General features: G+C 47.1%; 1 protein-coding gene across 4 annotated transcripts in view; it reads left to right on the top strand.

Moving 5' to 3' along the window:
* MARCHF8 (membrane associated ring-CH-type finger 8) overlaps positions 1-25182 on the top strand; it is a 221053-nt gene that overhangs the window by 23466 nt on the left and 172405 nt on the right. Inside the window, exon 1 of one of the 4 annotated variants that reach the window (XM_083148871.1) lies at positions 18635-18767. The exons of 1 other annotated variant lie outside the window; for it this stretch is intronic. The gene's annotated coding sequence lies outside the window, so the exon portion shown is untranslated. Of the gene's footprint in view, positions 1-18634; positions 18952-25182 lie in introns of those variants that run through there. 2 more of the 4 variants (XM_083148870.1, XM_083148875.1) reach the window with 2 other exon arrangements.

Consider the following 25182-nt stretch of genomic DNA (forward strand, 5'->3'; position numbering starts at 1 on the left):
ACTCCTAACCCTGTCTCCCTGAAGCCAACACGGGCAGTGTTGCCGTACCCTTCCGCAAGAATTATTGAGACGCACATGCGTGTCAGGCAGGTGGATCACCTCCCCGCCGGCGCCCGCATGATCGCCTCTCCGCCGATGTCCGCCAGTGCAGGGGATATGGCGGTTACCGGCGCTGTGTGAGAGGTGCTCACTAGGCCTGCCAGGGACACCGGGGACAGAGCTGCAGCTCGCGGGGACAGTACGGTGACTATGCAGGACTGCTGCAGGGACACTACGTTGACTGTGCAATATTAACCTAGTTTAATGTTTAGAGCGCTTTTATATGAGTTATTGCCTTAACAAACGGCTGCTTATGGGGGTGGTCAATTCCCCAGAATTATAGAAAAAAACAGAAACAACAAAGTTAAGCAGCGCTTTCACACAATAATTACTGACAGTGTATGCATCAATCTAATAATAAAATTTTAATATAAAAAATACATGAAAATACACTATTAAAATAACAGTAGAATAGATAGGACCTATAACATATATAGTCACCACTGATGAATCGATGAAACCTGCTCTGATCTTTGAAATAAATGTCCAATGGAACTTGGAGGGAGTCCGTCCATATATTGTAAGTAACCTGTGGATGCTTGGTTGATGGCCCGTTGGCAGAAGATGGTATAGCCAGCCCAGGAAACCTTTTTATTTGTGCAATCCAATTCCAGGAATGATGGTCGGTCTGCAACCTCAACGATGGATGATAGGACAGGATTAGATAGTTCAACAGGTGGTGGAATAGCAGCTTGTAGCAATTGACAGTGTGACTATTTCTCTGGAGGATGGTCCAAACGTTCCAATGCGTTTCGCTGTGCTGACTCACAGCTTTATCAAGGTGTGTTCTACTGATGGAGGTCCACGTTATTTATACCTAACTTCCTCAGCCTGTGATGTGTGTATTCGGAATGGAGTCCGACCAGCTCCGTGTGCAGACACCAGGGGGACTTCCTGGTCACGTGATAATGAGCATCCAGGTGTGGGGCATATGTATAATGGAGCATCACGGTGCGGATCATATTTATAATGGGCATCACAGTATGCGGCATAGGTATATTGGGCATCACGGACTGCACTTTTGGGGTCATGTGTATCTGGCAATGCACTATTGGGGGCATATGTGTATAACACCTCCATTTTCCATGGCCGCACCCCATGTGGCTACAGCTTTTAGAGAGCTGACCATGCCCTCATATCGGAAAAAAATGGGGGATGTAGCCTCACTGGAGTTCCACGGTAGTAGGTGAACCCTCTAATTTTGGGCCCGTGCCTTCGGCACGCGCAGATGTCTCCTCTCCTCTGCTTCCAGTGTTGGGATGTATGTTTGTGACATATTGGACATTGCAGTGTGTGGCATATTGTGTATCATTCAGGGACAGTGTTCTATCCAGTGGCAGCAGCAATTTACCATTGCTTATAATGTGTACTGGGGGGCATAACGGTGTGTGCATGGTGAACCCCTCATGAATAAGTTTTAGTCAGGGGTGTACTGGGCATTACGGTCTGTGGTGTAATGTATTCTGGGCATTACGGTGTGTGCTGGAATGTGTACTGGGCATAACGGTGTGTGCTGTAATGTGTACTGGGCATAACGGTGTGTGCTGTAATGTGTACTGGGCATTACGGTGTGTGGTGTAATGTATTCTGGGCATTACGGTGTGTTTTCGAATGTGTACTGGGCATTACGGTGTGTGCTATAATGTGAATGTGAATTGATACTACTATGTGACCACACCACTTCTCCCCCCCCCCCCCCCCCCCCCCCCAAAAAAAACAAAACATGCCCTAAATTTTTAGCATGTCTGTAAGCACATAAATATATATATATAATTTTTTTTTTTTGGGGGGGGGGGGGCACTAAATTAGTTTCGGCCCTGATAAGCCACACCCCGGCCTATCGCTTGGGCAGCTAATCCACCATCAACAGCATTTGCACTCTGCCCTGGACACTTATACCAGGAGATCACAGGTGCTGCTGATCACACAACCTTGCTTCTCCACAGCTCCAAAACCTGGTCTGGATCCTCCACATTACTCTCATACAGAGAGATGCTGTCTCTGCCACACCCCTATAAAATTTACAATGACAACCTCACCTGTAAAGGTCTTTGTATACCCAAACCCAGAGGTGGCCAAACCAATCCTCGAGATTTATCAAAAGTCCATGTTTTCCAGGCCACCTGTGGATCTGTAGAATGTGTTAAGGCCCATACACACTTAGAGATTTTCATTTCAAAAGACTTTGCCAAAATCTTTGAAAGATATATCTGTCACCAAAGTAGTGCGAACACACTGAGCTATTTTCCCCAAAGAGCAAGAGATTTTCAGGAGGCGAAAGACTTTGCTGAAAATCTTTCATATACAAGGCTATTTACATAATGGGCGGGGTTTGAATCCCAAGGGTGGGAGCAGCGGCCATTTTATTCAGTGCATGTCTGCCCTTGGGGCCTGATTCAGAATTGATCGCTTGGCTGCATATATTCAGAGCCAAGCAATCAGGTAAACTCCGCCAGGACTACTCAGCACAGCAAAAACCTTGGGGGGGGGGGGGGGGTAGTAGTAGTAGCGATCAATTCTGAATCAGGCCCCAAGGGCAGACAAGCACTGAATAAAATGGCCGCTGCTCCCACCCTTGGGATTCAAACCAAACCACGCAGCCAAGCGATCAATTCTGAATTGGCTGGGGAATGCCTTCATTTTGTGGTGACCTCCCAGAAAATGGGAGTGGCACTCCCCAAAACATCCACCTGCTGTCGATTAGACAGCAAATAGCCAGCGAATGCAGGCGTTAGGCAGTGGCGGCGGTAACGCATATATTGCTGGCGCAGACCAGCAATGTATACATTACACCCATAACATAATTTACATTGTCGGGCAGTGGCGGTGGTAACGTATACAGTGCTAGCCATACGTTACCGCCTCATATACACGCTAGCAATATACATTGCTAGCATGTGCTAGCAATGTATATATTACCGGCTAATCAATAAACATTGGTGGGCAGGGGGGACCAGTAATATATACATTGCTGGCATGTGCCAGCAATGTATATATTACCGGCTAATCAATATACATGGGTGGGCAGGGGTACCAGTAATATATACATCGCTGGCATCTGCCAGCGATGTATATATTAATGGCTAATCTACGTACATTGGTGGGCAGGGGGACCAGTAATATATACATCGCTGGCATCTGCCAGCGATGTATATATTAATGGCTAATCTACTTACATTGGTGGGCAGGGGTACCAGTAATATATACATCGCTGGCATCTGCCAGCGATGTATATATTAATGGCTAATCTACATACATTGGTGGGCAGGGGGAACAGTAATATATACATACTGTAGTGTATATATTACTGGCTAATATTAATATGAATAGACATTGGTGGCCAGATTGTGTTTGCTGCGGGGGAGCTGGAGCTGCTGCGGGCGGGCAGTGGATGTCTTTAACCCCTTCCCGACATTTGACGTATATATACGTCATGGCCGGGATGTACTTCCCGACACATGACGTATATATACGTCATGACTTTAAACTGTCACCGCGTCTAGGGACGCGATGACAGAGGGACGATGTCTGCTGTCCCTGACAGCAGACATGTCCCAGCATGCCCAGGGGGGGCGGCGATGCCGCCCCCCCGTCGGCGATCGCTGCGATTGGCTGTTCAATGTGAACAACCAATCGCAGCGTTTTCCTGTGTTACCGGCGAATCAGACGCTCGGTAACACAGGGATCAATCACCGCCGGGTGTGAGGGGGTCACCGGTGATGACCACACCTCACCCCACCTGCCCCCAAGGCTGTGATTGGTCCGTCGGACCGACGGACCAATCACAGCCATGGCGCGTGATTTAAACTAACGGTGACTGCGCTGCAGACGCCATTCCGGTCTGGAATTGCGTGCAGAGCGGTCACCGGCCACTCTGTCGTGCTATACATACCTGAACCTTGCCTGATACTTACCTGATCACCGCTGATCACCGCTGGTAGCGTGCTGCCAGCAGCTGGATGCTTCCTGGATCTTGTGACTTCCTGTGTCCTGCTGCTGCAGTGTCATAGAGTCACAGATCGTGAGAGATAGTGACAGAGAGTGACAGAGAGTGATAGAGAGTGCTATATTTTGTGTCTGCTGCACCCCTTTTGTGCTGATCAGTATATCTGTGCTGATCAGCAACTTTTTTTTTTTTTTTTTTTTTTATATATATAGCTGTCAGTTGCACCAAAGGTTGTGCTGCCTGTGCAACTGACTGCTGCCCCCCCCTTTTGTGCTGATCAGTATAAATTAACTGATCAGCAACTTTTTGGGGGTGCAGGTTTTTTTTTTTTATATATACCCTGGGGTCTTGCTAATGCCACATAGCACCCACCATTCATTCCACCAGAATCTGAGCTGCAAAATCCAAAAATCACTCCTTCCCTTCTGAGTCCTGACATGCACCCAACTGGTATTTTTTGGTCACATATGAGGCATTGCCATACTTGGGAGAAATTGGGGCACAGATTGTGGGGTGCTTTTTCTCCTTCATACCTTATGAAAATGAAAAATTTTGAGCCAGAACTGCATTTTTGTGTAAAAAATTTAATTTTTCATTTGCACAGCCCAGTTGTATCAAAATTGGTGAAACCCCTTGGGGTTTGAAATGTACACTATACCCCTAGTTGAATTCCCTGAGGGGTGTAGTTTGCAAAATGGGGTCACTTGTGGGGGGGTTCCACTGTATTGGTGCTTCGGGGGTCTTGCTAATGCGACATAGCACCCACCAACATTCCACCAGAATCTGTGCTGCAAAATCCAAATATCACTCCTTCCCTTCTGAGTCCTGCCATTTTTTGGTCACACATGAGGCATTGCCGTACTCGGGAGAAATTGGGGCACAGATTTTGGGGTGCTTTGTCTCCTTCATTCCTTGTGAAAATGAAAAATTTTGAGCCAGAACTGCATTTTTGTGTAAAAAATTTAATTTTTCATTTTCACTGCCCAGTTGTACCACAATTGGTGAAACCCCTGGGGGTTTGAAATGTACACTATACCCCTAGTTGAATTCCCTGAGGGGTGTAGTTTGCAAAATGGGGTCACTTGTGGGGGGGTTCCACTGTATTGGTGCTTCGGGGGTCTTGCTAATGCACCCACCAACATTCCACCAGAATCTGTGCTGCAAAATCCAAAAATCACTCCTTCCCTTCTGAGTCCTGCCATGCACCCAAATGGTATTTTTTGGTCACATGTGAGGCATTGCCGTACTCGGGAGAAATTGGGGCACAGATTTTGGGGTGCTTTGTCTCCTTCATTCCTTGTGAAAATGAAAAATTTTGAGCCAGAACTGCATTTTTGTGTAAAAAATGTAATTTTTCATTTGCACAGCCCAGTTGTATCAAAATTGGTGAAACCCCTGGGGGTTTGAAATGTACACTATACCCCTAGATGAATTCCCTGAGGGGTGTAGTTTGCAAAATGGGGTCACTTGTGGGGAAGGTTCCTAACTTTTAGCATCTTATGGTGCCTAGAAACCTACATGGTGCCTAAAAAATAATCTCATAAAAAGGAGGCTCCAAAATCAAGTAGGTGCTCCTTCTATTATGAAGCCTGTGGTTTGGTCAACGTGCACACTAGGGCCACATATAGGATATTTATGAAAACAAAAGAATTGGGGGAATCAATTTTTAGTCACATTTCTCTAGTAAAATCTACTGTGTTCCTTAGAAAAATGTATTAATATTGAAAATCTGCAAAAAAAATTAAATTTTGAAATTTCACCTACACTTTGTTTTAATTCCTGTGAAACACCTAAAGGGTTAACAAACTTCCAAAATGCTGTTTTGAATACTGTGAGGGGTGCAGTTTTTGAAATGGCATCATTTATGGGGGTGTCTCACATACAAGTCCCTCAAAGTCACATCAGAACTGAACTGGTCCCTAAAAAAATCAGTGTTTGAAATTTTCTTGAAAATTTGAGAATTTGCTATTCATATTTTAAGCCTCCTAGTGTCCAAAAAAATTAAAAGGATGTTGAAATAATGATGGAAACATAAAGTAGACATATGGTCTATGTTAGTTATGAACTATTTTGAGTGGTATGATTATTTGTCTCACAAGCAGAAAATTTAACATTTTGAAAATTGCTAAATTTTCCATTTTTTTACGACATTTTGGCATTTTTCACAAAAAAACACAGACTGTATCGACCCAAATTTACCACTAACTTGAAGTACAATGTGTCACGAGAAAACAATCTCAAAATCACTGGGATAAGTAAAAGCAAAAAAAAGTTATCCCCACTTAAGTGATACATGTCAGATTTGAAAAAAAGGGCTCTGTCAGGAAGGCAAAAACATGCTGCATCAGGAAGGGGTTAACTGAACCTTTATTATATAAAGCAGGGGGAGGGAGAAGGGGAGCGAGGGCTGCCGTGCAAACCCCGACCCTGGAGCGGCTGTGATCGGTGGTCGTGGACGGCAGGCGGCTTCTGCTCTATGCTATGGACTAGGGGGTGAGCAGGAGGTGCGGCAGACAGGGGGCGGGTGGACAGCGGCGGCGTCTTTTCCTCCCTGCTCCGTGCAGGTGAAGGTGAGTAGGAGGTGCGGCGGATGGGGGTGCGGGTGGATGGTGGCTGCTTTTCCTCCCTGCTCCATGCGGCGCTATACTGAGCAGGGGGAGGTAGCAACACTCCAGGGGGAGGCAGTGGGCTGGTCTGCCGGGCTGAAAGTGGCTAATCTTTCAGCCTGGCGGCCCGTACACACACAGAGATGATGGCTGAATAAACCAGCCATCATCTCTGGCATGCTGGTAAAACCAGCAGATGGGAGACTTTGACAGCGATGATGCGGGAGCGCGCATCATCGCTAGTCTGTCATCGGTGGCCCATACACACTGGGCGATTTTCAGCGGAAAATCGCTCAAAACGGCCAAAATGAACGATTTTCAGCTGAAAATCGTCTAGTGTGTATGGGCCTTTAGTTAGGAATGAATGCAGCACGTTTGATAATGTGACAGTTAGTAATGACTACACCTGTGCACCAGCTAGGTGGTCTGGAAAAATGTTAACTTTTAGGATCTATATTATTTTTTTTCTTTAGAAGCACCACATTAATAATTTTAATTTTTTTGTGGTAATTTTTTTCCCCCATGATGCATTTTTTTCTGTTTATTCTACCCAATAATCACCTCATTTATTACCCATGATTCACCTCTTCTACCTCAGTCCTTCATTTGGCCTTTGAGAAGATACACACAGAATTAGCAGTCTGCTGATTTGGAATAGTTTTTTTAGGCTAATTTGTGTTTTTCAGCATTTCTCTGCAATATTTGAACACTGCCTACAAATTGAGCCATTTACTCCTCGTACGCTGCATTGGTCAATGCTTATGGGTAGAATAGGGTGAGCAAAGAAGGCATGGCGATGGGTGGGAAAAACAGCGCATGCACTGCGAGCATAAAAAGGCGTACGCTGTATGCCGGAGCATTGAATACTGCCTATAGTGTAAGATTCCAAATACTCATTCTGTTTTTATTATTTTATCTTTTATGTTTTCATTTAATGACTTTAATTTAAAGGTATTCAGTTACTTATTTGGTTCTCGAATAGTGGAAAAACCGGAACTAATTTGATGACTGACTATTAAATTGCGGACGTTTTCGACACTTTTGAAGACCTTTATCGCCCATGTCTTTTCACTTTTTTTGTGGTGGGGGGTGCTAGGTTTAGGCTGCAAGTAAGGAGGTAGGGAAGCTTCCCTAATCAAAAAATGCCCTTGCCGCCCCTCATATTTACTTACATAGGTGGGTGTGTTTTGCAGTCGGGAGCAGGGCAGTGGGAGTGGTCCATGAGCAGGGCGAGCGGTGCGGCTGGGAGGTGAGGAAGACAGCGAGGCGGTGCAGCTGGAACAGCATGACCTCTGACCACCTCACGCTGCGCAGAGCACTGATACCACTTCCCCCCCAATATCAACCCTTCATACATATAACCCCCTGAAACTTACTGTCAGCCCTTAACAGGGAACTGGGCCTTTGAGCAATATTGTTATTAACTGTTGCATAGTTATATAATTATCTCACTGTTTGCTTAGCTCTCTAATCTAGGTGCAAGAAAAGAATATCCAAGAAGGATATCAAGAAGTCTCCCGGGTGGGGCACAGCCTTCTGGTTCAACAAAGATATCACAGTTAAAACTGAATTTTATTATTAAAAGAGGAGGTCTGTTTTTAGTCAGACCTAAACATGCCAAGGCGCACTTTAAAATCTTTCCTATATATCTCACTACCTGAGTGTCATCGCTCACCCATTGTTCACTACAGCAATTACTGCACACAATGGGCAGCAGCATACACTAGGGAAACATAGTGATTTATTTTTCTACCTATCTACTACTCCTACTAACTTTGGTTCTCTCATTTCCAGGGGTGCCTATTTTGACTCTGCACTGTTGTGTAGACAACAGGGTCGAACCAGTTACCCCTGGCAACAGCAGAAACCTTATCTCTATTTCCCTATACCTATACTTGTGACACTCATAGGGTCCGCTCAACTGTGTATTCACTGAAATTTATCATATACACAGGTAGCAGCCACTCTTATGATTAATACCCATCTCAAGTATATTTCCTCACTTCCTTCCTCCTTTTTCTATTTTTCTTTAGAGATCTCATAACAGCCACGTTTGCATTGACTAGATGTTAGTAAATGATTACATCATTATATGATATTTTTAAACAGAAATTTTGAGGCAAGTTGTCTGAATTATTAGTATGAAGTTGTCTCACTAACCCTTACAGGTTTCATTAAACAACTCACTTCATACCTAGAGGAATTCTCAGACAGGAAAGCTGATATTTTCACTGCTTTCTAACAATCAGTGAATTATTGTTCCCCATACCATATGAATTAAGTGGGAATTTATTATATGTTTGATGTTGTTGTGTCTTTGTCCTACGTTGTTTAGGTCTGACTAAAAACAGACCTCCTCTTTTAATAATAAAATTCAGTTTTAACTGTGATATCTTTGTTGAACCAGAAGGCTGTGCCCCACCCGGGAGACTTCTTGATATCCTTCTTGGATATTCTTTTCTTGCATCTACTTACCCTACTCCCAGGGAGCACCTCCACAACTCTATAAACAAATTAATTCAGTTACTTTTGTTGTACGGAGCATGCCTTCATAACCCACGACAAATTAAACCTGTGCCCCAGGCCCATTTCCCTTTCCCCCCTCTTCCCAAACCATTACCTCTCTAATCTAGGGCCAGATGTAATGAAGTCTAGTTTGTCGTTGGACCCTACTGTCTTATCTGAACTGCTTTCCAGATGTAGCCATGCTCATCGTTGCCGAGCCAATCACCACGTGCAACATATGTGGCTATTGGCGAGATCCCGATGACATGCGCATGCGTCTAATTGGGTCACGCAGCTCATAGAAAAGCAATGATTTTGCAGTGTGGTGATTCCTTGCCACGGTTGTGATTTTGATGTACCAAAAACGCATGAGTGGATGTATCGCGGCAGCGATGAGCATAGCTAATGCTGTGTATTGTAACATTTATATATAAAATACACGTATACCATTGTAATTATAGATACTATTTCCACACATGATTTACAATAATTACTGTAGCAGGAGTAATACTAGGACCAACTATAGTGAAAAAGTAAGTAAGGGAGATATTTGGTATAGATATCACTATTTGTGGTGGTTGGTCACCCTAGGAGTTGAATAATGCAGTACTGTGGGGTCTCAGTCCTGGGGGTCTCAGTCCTGGGGGTAGTAAAGCTTCTAAAACAGACAAGTGGAGATGTTTCCCATAGTAACCAATCAGATTCTATAATTGTGTAGAATGCAATAGAGAAATGATAGAATCTTATTGGTTGAAATGCACAATTGCTTACTCTCCCGGATTAGCTGATAGGCTCCCCTGAATAGGGTAACCCTCTCGGCCCCCTGGAATGGTAGGTAATGTCCAGGTCTCTGTACAACCTGGGCCAGGTTGCCCACTTTGTGAGTAAAGTGGGTAGTCCGGGGGGCTGATGACACAATTCTTGTTGAATCACATCATCCTAGTCAGGCGCCATCTGTATAATGTCGGTAATCTCTGCATTATATTATGGGGGCGTGGTTATGAAGATGTATCTCGGCCACCATGCCCCATACCCCCCCCCCGCTCACCTCCACCCCCTACGGCGTCACCACCCACACCGCCTTACCCAAGATGAGCCAGAGAGAGCAGCCAGGAAGTGGGCAAGTATGTTGTAATGAGCGCTGGAGATTGCTCCTTTATAAAAGGAGTCTCCCCCAACATTCAGGGAGCAAGTATGCAAAGGGAGTATACCATTACCCTATGAGAAGACAGGGGTGGACCCAGAACACACTAAGTGCCGGATGGAGCTCCCCTCTCTTATCACCATGATCATCGGATCGTCTGCTGCCCGCCTGCCCCCTTTACTCAACATCAGTGGGTTGTACGCATCCCGCAGCCACACACAGCCAACTTCACTCAACACTTCAGTGTGTCGTCCACAGCTCGATGCTCAAACTGGGGCAGGCAGTACAGTGGAGCCGCAGCAATGTGACGTAATGATATCATGCCAAAGCCATGCTAGGACTGCAGAGGAGACACCATCTGGAGGAGCAGGGAAGTGTGAAGCAGGTTGGTGTGATATTGCGACGTGGGCAGTTTAGGGAAGGTATTTGTCACAGCAATAAGGGGGAGCAGTGGCTGAATTTCTGAGCAGGCTGTAGCCTGTAACAATGGACCCAATTATTATTATTATTATAATTTTATTTATAAGGCGCCACAAGTGTTTCGCAGCGCCGTACAAAGGAACAATACAGGGAAACAAAACTTGGCATAACATTGAATAAATAACAAAAATACAGTACAAATAAAGAGCGCCACAGATCAATACACATTACAGCTTGGATATAAGTAGTGAGGACTCAATCAACATACAACTAGAGGCTTGAGGCCAATGATGGAGAGGAGTATGCAGACGAATATGGTCACTGAGTGTTGGAGTAAAGGAGAGCTGTGAGTGAAATGTGAAGAGAAGTGGGCTTTGACAACAGGAGGGAAGAGGGCCCTACTCGGAGGAGCTTACAATCTAGTAGGAAGGGGAGACAGACAGATTACAAGAGGTGCAAGCGAGGGGGTGGTGGTTAGATAGCAGGATGTAAACAGGAAACAGGCAAGGGGTCGGAGAACCAGCTGGTTTATGCAGTGGAAGGGTACGCTTTGATGAATAGGTGAGTTTTCAGTGCCCGTTTGAAGCTTTGCAAGGTCGGGGAGAGTCTAATGGAGCGAGGGAGTGCGTTCCACTGAAGGGGTGCAGCACGGGCAAAGTCCTGTACTCTAGCATGGGAAGCAGTGATCAGGGTGGAGGAGAGACGACAGTCGTCAGCTGACCGTAGAGGGCGGGAGGGTGTATGAATGGAGATGAGGTTAGAGATATATGGAGCAATGGAATTAGAGATGGCCCTGTATGTGAGTGTGAGGTGTTTGAAGAGGATTCTGTAGGGGAATGGAAGCCAGTGCAGATTTTGTTGAAGGGGAGTAGCAGAATTAGAGCGGTGGGAGAGGAAGATAAGCCTGGCTGCAGCATTGAGGACAGATTGGAGAGGAGCTAGTTGGGATTGAGCAAGGCCGGTGAGAAGAGCATTACAGTAGTCAAGCCGTGAGATGACCAATGAGTGGATGATCAGCTTAGTTGCACTCTGTGAGAGAAAGGGCCTGATGCGAGCAATGTTGCGTAACTGGAACCGGCAAGAATGAGCCAGCGTTTGGATGTGGGGTGCAAAGGAGAGGGAGGAGTCAAGAGTGACACCCAGGCAGCGGAGTTGGGGAACAGGGGAGATGATGGTGTTGTTAACAGTGATAGAGATATTAGTAGGGGGCATAGCTCTGGGTGGGGGAAAGATAATAAGTTCGGTTTTGTCCATATTCAGCTTCAGAAATCGCTCAGACATCCAGGTAGAGATGGCAGCGAGGCAGTTGGAAACTTGAGAGAAAACAGTGGGGGACAGATCAGGAGAGGAGAGGTAGATTTGGGTGTCATCTGCATAGAGGTGATATTGGAAGCCAAAGGAGTTAATGAGTGCACCCAGAGAGGAGGTGTACAGAGAGAACAGAATGGGGCCAAGGACGGAACCCTGAGGGACCCCGACAGGAAGGATAGAAGGTGGTGAGGTAGAGCCAGAGGCAGAGACTGAGAAGGAACGGTTGAAGAGGTAAGAGGAAAACCAGTTGAAGACTGTGCCAGAGAGGCCAATGTTTTGGAGTGTGTGGAGGAGGAGAGGGTGATCCACAGTGTCAAAGGCAGCAGATAGGTCCAAAAGGATAAGCAGGGAGAAGTGACCCTTGGATTTGGCTGACAGCAGGTCATTGGTGACTTTCACTAGGGCAGTCTCAGTGGAATGAAGTGGGCGAAAGCCAGATTGAAGGGGATCTAGGATGGAGTGGTCAGACAGGTAGCTGGTGAGACGCCTGTAAACCAGCCTTTCTAGTATTTTAGAGGCAAATGGGAGAAGAGAGATAGGGCGGTAGCTTGTGGGAGATAAAGGGTCCAGGTTAGGTTTTTTAAGAATAGGCGAGATCAGAGCGTGTTTGAAGGGTGAGGGAAAGATGCCAGTAGAAAGAGATAGGTTAAAGAGGTGAGCAAGGTGGGAGCAGCCAGTGGGGGAGAGGGAACTGAGGAGACGGGAGGGGAGAGGGTCCAAGGGACAGGTAGAGGGGGGGGGGGGCGGATGAGATAAGGGAGTGGACTTCCTCAGCTGTAGTAGGGCAGAAGGATGACAGAGTGGGGTAGTTGGTAGGGGAGGATGATTGGGGTGGGTGGGCAGCAGAGGGGGTATGGAAGGAGATATCATGTCGGATTACCTCAATTTTAGAGAGGAAGAAGGAGGCAAAGTCAGTGGCAGTGAGGGATGAAGGGAGGAGGGGTGGTGCAGGGCGAAGTAGAGTGTTGAAAGTTTCAAAGAGACGTCGGGGATTGGAGGAATGGGAAGAGATGAGAGATTTGAAGAAAGATTGTTTGGTATAGGAGAGAGCAGCGCTGTAGGAGGAGAGAATGAACTTGAAATGGAAGAAGTCTTCCAGAGAGTGAGATTTCCTCCAGAGGCGTTCAGCAGAGCGTGCACATTTTTGCAAGAATCAAGTTATTTTGTTGTGCCAGGGTTGTGGTTTAGAGCGTCGAAGGGGAACAGTGTGGAGGGGGGCTACAGAGTCGAGAGCAGAGGTGAGAGAAGAGTAATAGAAAGAGGCAGCCTGGTTGGGGCAAGTCATGGTTGAGAGAGGAGAGAGGAAAGTCTCCAGGGAAGACAGGACAGTGGGGCCAAGAGACCCGAGGTTACGTCTGGTGACTGTGGGTCTGGGCAATGAGGGGAGAGGGGAGGATGAGAGGGTGAAAGAGAGCAGATTGTGGTCAGAGAGTGGGAAGGAAGAATTAGAGAAATCAGAGAGATTACAATGGTGAAGACTAGGTCAAGGGAGTGTCCGAGATTATGAGTGGGGGTGGAGGTCCATTGAGAAAGTCCAAAGGAGGTGGTAAGGTCAAGAAGGTTAGAGGAGGCGGCATTATTGATGTCAATAGGAATGTTAAAGTCACCGAGGATGATAGAGGGGAGGTCAGAGGCGAGAAAGTGTGGAAGCCACGCAGCAAAGTTATCAAGGAAAGGGGAGCAGGGGCCAGGGGGGCGGTAGATTACAGCCACAAGGAGGTGAATGGGGTAGAAGAGGTGGATAGTGTGTACCTCAAAGGTGGAGAATGTGAGGGAGGGCTCAGGTGGGATGGCGCGGAAGGTGCAGTTGGGGGAGAGGAGGATGCCCACTCCTCCACCCTGGCGGCCATCCGGTCTGACCGAGTGTGTGAAGGAGAGGCCTCCATAAGAGAGGGCAGCAGGGGATGTAGTGTCAGATGCGGACAGCCAGGTTTCAGTGATGGCAAGAAGGTTAAAAAAGTGGGAGATAAAGAGGTCGTGGATAGTTGGGAGCTTGTTGCAGACTGATCTAGCATTCCAGAGAGCACAGGAGAAAGGAAGGGAGGGGAAAGGTGAGATAGTAATTAGGTTGTGAGGGTTGTGGGTGCGTGTGAAAGGTGTGGAGGTTGAGAGGGGGTGAGACCTGACAGCAAGGACTGGTATGGGACTGGATCTAGGAGCCATATTACTGTAAAGTTGATCAGAGTAGTGATATAGAATGAGGTTGGAGTGGCCTAGAATGAGTAGTGAGAGGGTGATGTACTGGAAGCGTGGAGAGCCTACAGGAAGTATAGTTAATGTATAAGTGAGACAGAAGCAGTGTGTGACAGCATTTAGTTCAGCATGGAGATCAGTGTCCAGGTTGTGCAGACTGTAGGTGATGATGAGGCAGGAAACTCACTGCAGTATGTTGATTGCTGGGGTTGCAGATGGAGGACGAAGTGTTCTTTGTCCTCCTGTTTCCCTCCTGGTCATCTACTGTATATCTCCTATGTTATATTACTATAGTCTGCATACTTTACACTAGAATACTTCACATCTAGAAGACTACACAGCTAAAGGCCTAACAGCCTAGCATATAGTGAATAAATAGCAGTACAGGTCCTAGAGATCCCCACCCCCTAACTCCACCCACACCTAATTGATTTATCAAGGTGTGATCAAAGTCAGACCACTGCCCCCACTAATACACAGACATTTCTTGTTTACTATATATTCCAAAGGGAATAATAAAACAAAGCTTTGTGGAATAGCCCATACCTAACAGAATTTAGTAGTGATGGGGAGCAAAAAGTGGAGAGAGATACAATTTTGCAGCAGATTAAAGCCCATACCTAACAGAATTTAGTAGTGATGGGGAGCAAAAAGTGGAGAGAGATACAATTTTGCAGCAGATTAAAGCCCATACCTGGGAAGAGAGAGAGAAGAAGGGGTCACATCTGCTGAGGCATCTCCTGTATATCTCCTATGTTATATTACTCTAGTCTGCATACTTTACACTAGAATACTTCACATCTAGAAGACTACACAGCCTGCATGTGTTAATTTGTTTAGAGACCAGGATGCCCCACAATTTGTAATGGCAGCCAGGGCCGGTGTGAGGCACCCCAGGCAGAGGGGGGGGGGGGGGGGGGTACACCCTGGGGCTCACCCGCTCAACTGGGAGGGGGGGGTTGGTGACGGGTGATGCAGCGAGGGCCGGCAAGTCGCTCCACGGTGGGTGGGGGTCTTTTTGGAGTTGACGCTCACCTCGATGCAGGCAGGGGGACCTGCTCCCAAGTGCTGCCCTCCAGTGCCCGGCGCCACAGGCAAATGCCTAAAGCGGAGGGGGGGGGGGTTTGCTGGGGGCGGGCAGCTGAAATCAGTGGATGTCAGCTGACCTCCCTGTTCATGTAGGTGGGCGCCGCAAATTTGAGTCACCAGAGAGTGACTTAAGCTGTGTACACTTGCTTCGATTTTTCTGGTTTTTGACTCAAGTTTGCTTATAGAAGCAAAATCAAAACAAAACCTAATCGAAAGCGAATGTTTTTTAGGACACTTACGACTTGTTCGATTCGATGCGCACTCCCGTTTTCTTTATATTGAAAAGAAAAATAGACTGTGCAGCAAGGAAATATCGAATACAATCCAGTAAATCGAATGTGTACACTGTGAAATTTGTCATATCAGAATGATTTAAACAATTGGTACTTATGTATTATCTGGGCTCCCATGTTAAATGCACCCCATTTTTTCATACCCCTACTATCCAACTACGCATGGAGTTGAATTTATATAGTGTGGCGAGCGCAGCGAGCCACCGTGCCCGAAGCGTGGCGAGCGGACTCGGTCTCATAAGAAAAACGGGAGCCCAGATATTACATAAGTACCAAACAATTTGTCTGACTGAACACGGTCTGTGTTCAAACGTTCAGGAACAATTTTTAGATTTGTAATTTGCTCCCATACAATTCCAGGTTTTTGTTCCCACCAGATAGACCAGACAGAAAAAATCTGTATGTGTGTACGCACCTTAAAGCAAATCCAAGTGTGTGTACACCTATTTAGATTTGCGAACAATTCGATGGTCAGCGTGCAAGGGGGAAGGGGGGAGAGTTGTGCGGGAGCAATTTAGTTGGCTCGCAAAGCTGCAAGTTTGACCCCCTAGTGATCATCTAGTCCAGTGGTAGCCAACTCCAGTCCTCGAGAGCTACCAACAGTTCATGTTTTCTAAATCACCTAGCAGAGGCAAAGGTGCACTCATTACTGACTGACACATTATCAATGATCCACAGGTGGAGCTACAGATGGAGCCTTCTTCATCTAGCCTTCTCTGGATAGCCATGATGAGCATGGTGAATGCTTCAAAAACAGACTCAAGACTTTCCTATTTATTCAAGCGTTTCCTTCAGTCCCTTAAGTATTGTTTATGAAAAGCTTTTCTGTACTGTATTACATTCATTCTATATGTTAAGCGCCTTGAGTCCTATTGGAGAAAGAGTGCTATATAAATAAAATTATTATTATTATTATTACTTGCCTACCTGACCCTCTCCATGCGGGAGAAAATGCTCTGCAATCATACATTACCAGGGAAGTCCAGAAACAGAGCATTTTCTCCCACATGGAGAGGGTCAGGTAGGCAAGTATGATCTAGTCTAGTCACAACATCATACCTCCCAACATGACCCTCTCCAGGAGGGACACAATGCTCTGCTCCTGAAGTTTTCTCTTCATTTATGATTGCCATCACCTGTGGTGAAACACTTTTCTTATTACTTAACCTGTTCAAAACAGGTGAGGGCAATCATACATTAAGAGGGAAGTGCAATAATAGAGCATTGTGTCCCTCCTGTAATGGGTAATGTTGGGAAGTAAGCAACATTGAGCCGTGAAATAAACAATAAAAAGTAGGACCAGAGATAATTCCCACATGTAAACCGGTCTGTCAGAGTGCAGCTGCAGCACCACCGGAGACTGTACAATCTCTCCTCGGCGCGGCTCACACACAAAAGTGAGATTCACTCTTCATTAGTCCCCACACAGCTTCATTAAGGGTAGGGTGGCCAATCCCGGGATTTGTCCCCAAAAACACCAGGATTTCAATCCCGGGATTGGATTTTCCAATCCTGGGATTCCAGGATTAGACTGCACATGCGCAGTCTAATGCCGGTAGCGTCTGAGCGCTCGCTCAGACGCTGCCTGACTGTTCCCTATGCCCGGCCTGCTCTCTCTGCGCAGCGTGACGGTCAGAGGTCATGCTGCGCAGGCCTCCCAGTCGGTTTGACCGCCGACCATAGTCTTGCGTCATTTCTCCCCAACCCTGCTCCAGCCGCCGCCTGCCAGACAAGCCTCCACAACTCCACCTCCCAGTCCAGAAGCTCTGCCAGCCTCACAGCAAAGCTCCTGGCCACTCCCGCCCGCAGGTGAAAATGCAGGAGCAGCCGGAGCAGCGCCGGAGAAACAGTGTCACCATGACTGGTGAAAGAGGGGCCCGGAGACTCTTGCCAAGAGTGATGTGTACAATAATGTGCAGCCTGAGTATGTATGTATTATACAATGCACACATCCAACCCTGTCACTGCTGCAGCCGGGGAGAGAGACCTACTGATGGCATGGTGATGTTACACTGTGTTGCACTCTGACCCTGTAATACACACATCCACACACCAAGGACCAAGCAGAGAATTTACTAAGGGATGTATCTTATCGTTTAATTTATTATTATTATTAAGCTTTTATAATAAAATAACATCATTCACCTTATGTCCTGCCAATTCGAAGAGCTGCAAAAATAATGGACATTTCTATAATTGAGGCGGTACATCTGTCAGAATGAACTTAGGTCTACAGTCATTAGGTCGACCCCACTAGGTCGACAGGCAGGAAGGTCGACCTGACTTAAGGTCGACATGGGCCAAGGTCGACATGACTTAAGGTCGAATTTGCATAAAGGTCGACATGAGGAAGGTCGACTGGTCATAAGGTCGACATGGGTTTTTCACTGTTTTTTTATCCGAATGTCGACACAGTCGACATGGACACAGTTGGCAATGAGAATCGGACCCTCGCATCGCTCGCTTCGCTCGCGATGCTTCGGGCACACTATTTTATTCTCCCACCACGCCCTAGTGGATGGTAGGGCATGAAATACGCCTGTCGGCACATGTCGGCTCAAAATACAGTGAAAAACCCATGTCGACCTTATGACCAGTCGACCTTCCTCATGTCGACCTTTATGCAAATTCGACCTTAAGTCATGTCGACCTTGGCCCATGTCGACCTTAACTCAGGTCGACCTTCCTGCCAGTCGACCTAGTGGGGTCGACCTAATGACTGTAGACCTAAGTTCATTCTAATAGATGACCGCTTCCCTCTATAATGTATAGTGGGCTGGTTACTTCATTGCTAGCACTGGGACAGAGGATCTGTTCTGCAATCATCGTGGAACTAGGGTAGCCAATCCCGGGATTGAGCATTTTTCAATCCCGAATTCCGGGATTGAAAAAATGCCCCAGGATTGGCATCCCTAGTTCAGGGGTTATGTGTGTGACGTCGCCCTCTAGTGGCTGCAGCTGGTATCGCATGATAGGTACGCGAACAGCTGAATACGGCTTCTACCTCCTGATTGGCCGCCTGTCAGGTGGCGCGGACGCGGAAGTGCAGCAGCAGTGAGAAGTCGGGCCAGCTGGAGCGCGCACTCACCTGCCCTGTATGCGCGCAGCTGACACTCCCCACTAGGCTGGCTCGGTGGTTATGTGCTCCGTCTGATCCGCCGGTACGGTGAATACGTGCTCCGGACTACTGCTCGGTGTGGTGGTTATGTGCTTCGTGTAATTTTGCGGTGTGGTGTGTGATCCCTCTCTTACCCTGCGTGAGCAACTGACAGCTCGTTCTCCGTTATTCTCTGTGACTACGGCTGGTACTGCACCGACATCGGCACTGAGAGAGCCTTCACCCAGGTGAGCGCTGCATACATGCCACACAGCTTCCCTGCAGGGGGACAGGCTGCAATACACAAGTGGGCAATGTGCCTGACTCTTGTAGAACTAGAAGTTGCAGCATGCCGCCAGAACTCAACAACTGTCTGCTCCACCAGCGCCCGGACGCTACCTGCAGCCCTACAGCCAGTGCCCGGACGCTACCTGCAGCCCTACACCCAGTGCCCGGATGCTACCTGCATCCCTACACCCAGTGCCCGGGCATTACCTGCAGCCATACACTCCCACCAGGGCATTAGCTGCAGCCATACGCCCAGCGCCCGTGCACTGCCTGCAGCCATACACCTACAGCCTGGGCATTACCTGCAGCCCTACACGCAGTGCCCAGGCATTATCTGCAGCCATACACGCAGTGCCCGGGCATTAGCTGCAGCCATACACCTACCGCGCGGGCATTAGCTCCAGCCATACACTCCCACCAGGGCATTAGCTGCAGCCATACGCCCAGCGCCCGGGCACTCCCTGCAGCCATACACCTACTGCTGTACTGCCTGGGCATTACCTGCTGCCATAAACTCACTACTATGCATTACCTGCATCCATACACCCATTGCCTGGGCATTCCCTGTAGCCATATACCTACAGCCTGCTGTACTGCCTGGGCATTACCTGCTGCTATACTCCCAATTCCCAGGCATTGGCACTGGTATTCGAACTCATGATAGATTGATTCTAGGTCTACCAGTATTGGTTGACTCTTTTAAATGGTTGACATTGACAGAAGGTCGACACAAGCAAAAGGTGGACATAGGCATGGCCGACACAGGTTTTTCATATCTTTTGGGTTTTGATCGACTACATAGAGTGAGAATATAATAGTGCGCTGAGCGCAGCGATGCACCATGCCCGAAGCATGGTGAGCGCAGCGGTACACTTATACGGTGTCCATGTCGACATTGACAGAAGATTGATACAGACATGGTCGATACAAGTTTTTCATGTTTTTGGTGTCTGTCGACATGGACACCGTATAAGTGTACTGCTGCGCTCAGCACACTATTATATTCTCACTAGTCGATCAAAACCCCCAAAAATATGAAAAACCTGTGTTGACCATGTCTGTGTCCATCTTCTGTCAATGTCAGCCTTGAGTTTGTCGACCATTTAAAGGTCTCAACCTACCCACTGTCGACCATTAGTGGTCGACCTAATGACAATCTATCATTTATATACCATAACCCTTGTCATTACCTTCAACCATAAACTCATTGCCTGTGTATCGCCTCTAGCTATAAACCCACAGAGGTTTATTTATTATCATGGAAGTTCTATTATGCCCCTTTCAGACCGCACTTTAAAAACGGTATATTGCCTTTTTTTACCGTTTTAAAACGGTAATGTGTGCGGTCTGAAAGGTGCAGGACCACTTAACCGGTTAGAAAAAAACGTTTTTTCTAACCGGTTAAAATGCAGGGTCCTACCCGTTTCAGAACCGGTATTTTAGGCTCAAAATCGGTTCTGAAACGGTATTTAGGACCCAGCCAATGAGCTGGGTCCTAAATTCAGCACAGTGAATACTTAATGAGCGCTCATTAAGTATTCACAGCACTGGAGCTCCCCCCCCCCCCGCGCGCGTGTCGACGCCCCCCGCGCGCGTGTCGACGCCCCCGCGTGTCGGCGCCCCCCGTGTCGACTTACCCCGTGCCGGTATCTCCGTTGTGGTTCCCGGCACTGCAGCTCAGTATGCTCGGAAAGCACTTATGAAAAAAGTGTCTTTCAGAAAATGGCTGCCCCCATACGAAAGACAGTTTTTTTAAACTGGGTTTCCTATGGGGCAGCCATTTTCTGGAAGACACTTTTTTCATAAGTGCTTTCCGAGCATACTGAGCTGCAGTGCCGGGATCCACAACGGAGGTACCGGCACGGGGTAAGTCGACAGGGGGGGGGGGCGTCGACACGCGCGGGGGCGTCGACATGCGCGGGGGGCGTCGGCGTCGACACACTCTCGGTCGACACGCGCGAGGGTGGGGGGAGCTGCACGGAGGGGAGGGCTGAAGGCTGCACTGGCTTTGACCCTGTATTTGGAAAGTTTCCAAAAACGGGTCTGCCAGTGTAAAAAAATCGGCACTTAAACGGTAATATACCGTTTAAGTGCTGCGGTGTGAAAGGGGTTTTATCTGGCAGACCCGTTTTTGGAAACGTTTCCAAATACAGGGTCAAAGCCAGAGATGCGGTCTGAAAGCAGCATAAAAGATGTAATGTTTCTATGGGCAACCAATTAGATTATTTTATCTTCTAGAAGGTGCTTAATAAAAAGTAGATTCTTATTGGTAACTATGGCCAGCATACAGTACCATCTTCAGTAGAACTCCCATCTTGGCAAATAAACCCCACATTAACCCCACTGCCTGCGCATTACATGCTGCCATAAATCCAATGTCTGTGCATTACTTGCAACACAAACCCCTGTTATATCACCTGATTGTGTGACCCCCACCCCCATGTGTTATTGCCGAAAAGAGTCCTTTAAGAAAGTGCTATATTTGGATAGTCTGATAATAACCATCGGGTGCAGGCAATTGGATATCCCCTATGGCTTGATGTGTGGATGACTATATAATTCCTCATTGTTGCAATGCACAGTAGTCCGGTCTATCTATTACTTTATTTAAGGAACAACTTCCTGTACGTGTATAAGTAATCTGATTCCTGTACAGTATATGTATACAGTATGTTGTGACAATTGCCTATAATATGTAGTCATTTTACTGCATGGCATAAACAACCATGTTCATTGCAAAGGGAATGCCATGGGGTAAGTGTCTAATGAAACATTTGCCCTTTTTTTTTATTGATTTGTTATCCTGTGATACTCTAATTCATGCCATAAACATACAAGATGCTTTGAAAAACAAGTAACTATTGCAAACTAGTTACCAGCCTGTCAAAATAATGAAACAAAATAACAATAATGACAGTGCCTGCAACAGTTCGTGCCCAGGTGAAGCAGATGTGAATTGCTTTGGTGGGTGCCATCTAGTGGCTACTGATGCACAAAATACTTGAAACTTCCCTCCCCTGTAGAGGAGACGAACATCCATTATCCTTTTAATATATAGTATAACCAATCACAAAATGCGCAACTTGAAAATGTATGTCATGACATAATTAAAGGTTCATATATTTATATTGCTATATACAGTATATAAATGCGTGTATATAGTATGATCCCTGGTAACACAGGGCAGATGAAAGATGAGCACTGAGTCAGTTTGGCAGACCCAGCTGTACTTTTTGTTGCCTATGTTCACACTGACTGATAAGATAATTGTGTCATGTCAGTACAATTCTTCTTAATAGTTCCTGAACTGTTAGCATTCCACTGATTTTTTCAAAGAGTGTTGCAAACACAGCCAGTTCCTGCTCTCTCATACACTGTTGTGGTGTGCTTGGCAGGCTCAGTTACAATGGACATTCTGAGTAACCGTAGGGTGGCTCAGAAGTTAGATGGTGCACTTTTGTACACAGCGGCAGGTTAGAGATGATGCTGATGGTTGTCCCTGAACAAATTCCAGCACCTGCAGCATTTTTACAGCACCACTGCACACAAAAGTGCAACTGCAGATACCACTGAATCAGGTGCACTGTTACTAAAGTTGTGTACACACGGGGGCGATAGGGGCTGAAATCGCTGGGAATATGGTCGCTGGTGACCATATTGCCAGTGATGGGAGTGTGCCCCGGCGATAAATCGCCGGGTGCGTGCTCCCGTTTTCAGCCCCATTCTAATCGCTGGTCCTGCGACCAGCTGATTACCTCTGTGGCACCGCCAGGCAGAGGTTCCCTTTCATCAGTGACCATCTCTGGTCGCTGATGAAAAGGAGAAACTGAGCAATATATCTCCCCCGATGAGCCGTGAACGCTGCTGCGCGCTCCAGCAACATCGCCGGGAAAGCTGCTCATCTGCTGGTTATACCAGCAGATGAGTGGCTTTCAGGATGGCTTTGCATAGCTCTGCACTATGCAAAGCCACCCCCCCCCCCTCCTTCGGAGCCGGGCAGGAGGAAAGCCACTCAGTGTGTATGCACTAAGCAGCTTTCCCCGCTGCGATGATTGGCATCATCGCTGTCCATACACACTAGGCATAGTCGCCCAGTGTGTATGGACCTTTACTCCACCCTTTTAGTGCTGGTAGTATTAGATCTCCTTTCCACTAAAGTCCTGAGTCTGATCCAGGATTTGGAACACTGGGGCAGATGTATTAAGCCTGGTGAAGTGATAAAGTGGAAGGTGATAATGCACCAGCCAATCAGCTCCTACCTGTAAAGTTACAGACTGGTTTTGAAAAAAGAGAGTTAGGAGCTGACTGGTTGCTGAGTTGGGTTCCGGATGGCCTCCTGATAGTCGGAATTCCATCAGTCATTACACAGACAATGTAATTCAGACAGTTAAACCCCCAACAGTCCGGACTGACAGGAGCTATTCTCCCTTGTGGGGGTCCACTGCTCACATAGAGGGAGAATAAAATAGGTGACTGTGGTCGGCGAAGGCGCCCACACAGAATATACACATGCGCATAGGCTTACCACCGTTCCCCCGTGCGAACACGTAGGGGACTAATGTAACCAGAAAGCGGGCCTTTATTCACATTCAAAGTATTGGCACGTCCCACTGAGTTAATGTACATTTGTGTTGAGCCAGTATTTATAGTCTAACAGAGAAGTAAGTAGGCCCTACTTGCATGCTTAAGGCCACCATACACTATGCGATTTGGGCCCGATTTGACCCGATTCGGAGGAATCGGGCCGTGAAATCGGGCCAAATAGCATGTACAGACATCCCATCCGACCCGATGCGCGGTCCCGTGCGCATCGGGTCGGATTCGGGAGGTCGGACGGGCTGCACATAAGATTTGTTAAATCTTATGTGCAGCCCAAGGCTGGCAGGGGACGCAGAGTATAGTACGTGCGGTGGTGGGAGCCGAGCGGGGGACTGTAAGCAGGGAGTCGGGCTAGAGAGGCAGTGGGCGCACTATCCTGGGCGGGGGGGAATGCCGCAAATAGATACTTCCAGGCGGTGAACGCCGCAAGGGGATATGAGACCGGGTAGCGTAGGGGAAGCCGGGCACATAGAAATGAATGGACAGCCAGTAATTGGCTGAAAGCTCTCTGACTGAGAGAGCTCTCAGCCAATCACTGACTGTTAATTCATTTCTATGTCCGCCCGCTGCTGCCCGGCTTCCCGGCTTCCCGTACGCTTCTCTGGTCCCCTCGCGGAGTTCACCGCCTGGACCAGTGCACCCACTGCCTCCCCTGCCTGGCTCCCTGCTTGCAGTCCCCCGCTCAGCATCTGGCTCCCTCCACTGCAGGTACTACAGGCTGCGTCCGCTGCCTGCTTGCAGCCCCCATGCCCTGCTCAGCTCTCGGCTCCCGCTGACAGCAGCTCCCCGGGGGGACTGCATGTGATAAATCGCATGCGATTTATCACATGCAAAACCTGACACATCAAGTGCCAAATCGTATGTGACCCCCCCCCCCCCTCCCCCCCAGGGGAGTTGTCAGTAGATTAGGTCCAACTTGTCCTTCGGACAAGTCGGCCTAATGTATGGGGGCCTTTACTGGTCCCTAAATGGGTGATGCTCTGCACCTTGCTTTCGGATTTACTTACAGCTTGCTTTGTACATACCGATTACTGAGCTTTGTTCTGCAATTAGTGTAGATTGGTGCCTGTGATTATTAGTTTGCCAAGAATACTCTCAAGCTGTCTTCCTTCTGCGCTACCCTCTACCTGCCTGCTGTTTCCTTTCTGTCACTGAGTAAAGGGAATTGTGTTTCATGATTTATGCTATATATAAATTCCAAGAAATAATCTTCTGTAGCAACCTCACAAACTATTATTCAGAATAACAGAATATTTGTTTTGACCCTCATGCACATGATACAATATTGTGTTATTTAAACAAAATTGATAATATGTTGACGAACAACATTTATCAACTTTGATAGACTGTTTCAGCACTATTAGTAGTGATGTAGGCTTAAAAAATAATAAAATGATATTGAATTGTTTACAGAGTGATAATCGGAGATTGTGTTTGGATAGAACACGTATGAATACATATTTTTTTTAAAGACAGTAGTGTACATTAAACTACATATCTACCATGCTTGTGTGTTTTTTTTTTTTAAAGCGTCATACTCCTTGTTTACTGAATTATGCCAGTGACTTTTGTATACTAGCATCTAGAACATT

The sequence above is a fragment of the Crinia signifera genome, chromosome 6, assembly GCF_055691185.1.
Source record: "Crinia signifera chromosome 6, ASM5569118v1, whole genome shotgun sequence".
NCBI classification, from domain to species: Eukaryota; Metazoa; Chordata; class Amphibia; order Anura; family Myobatrachidae; genus Crinia; species Crinia signifera.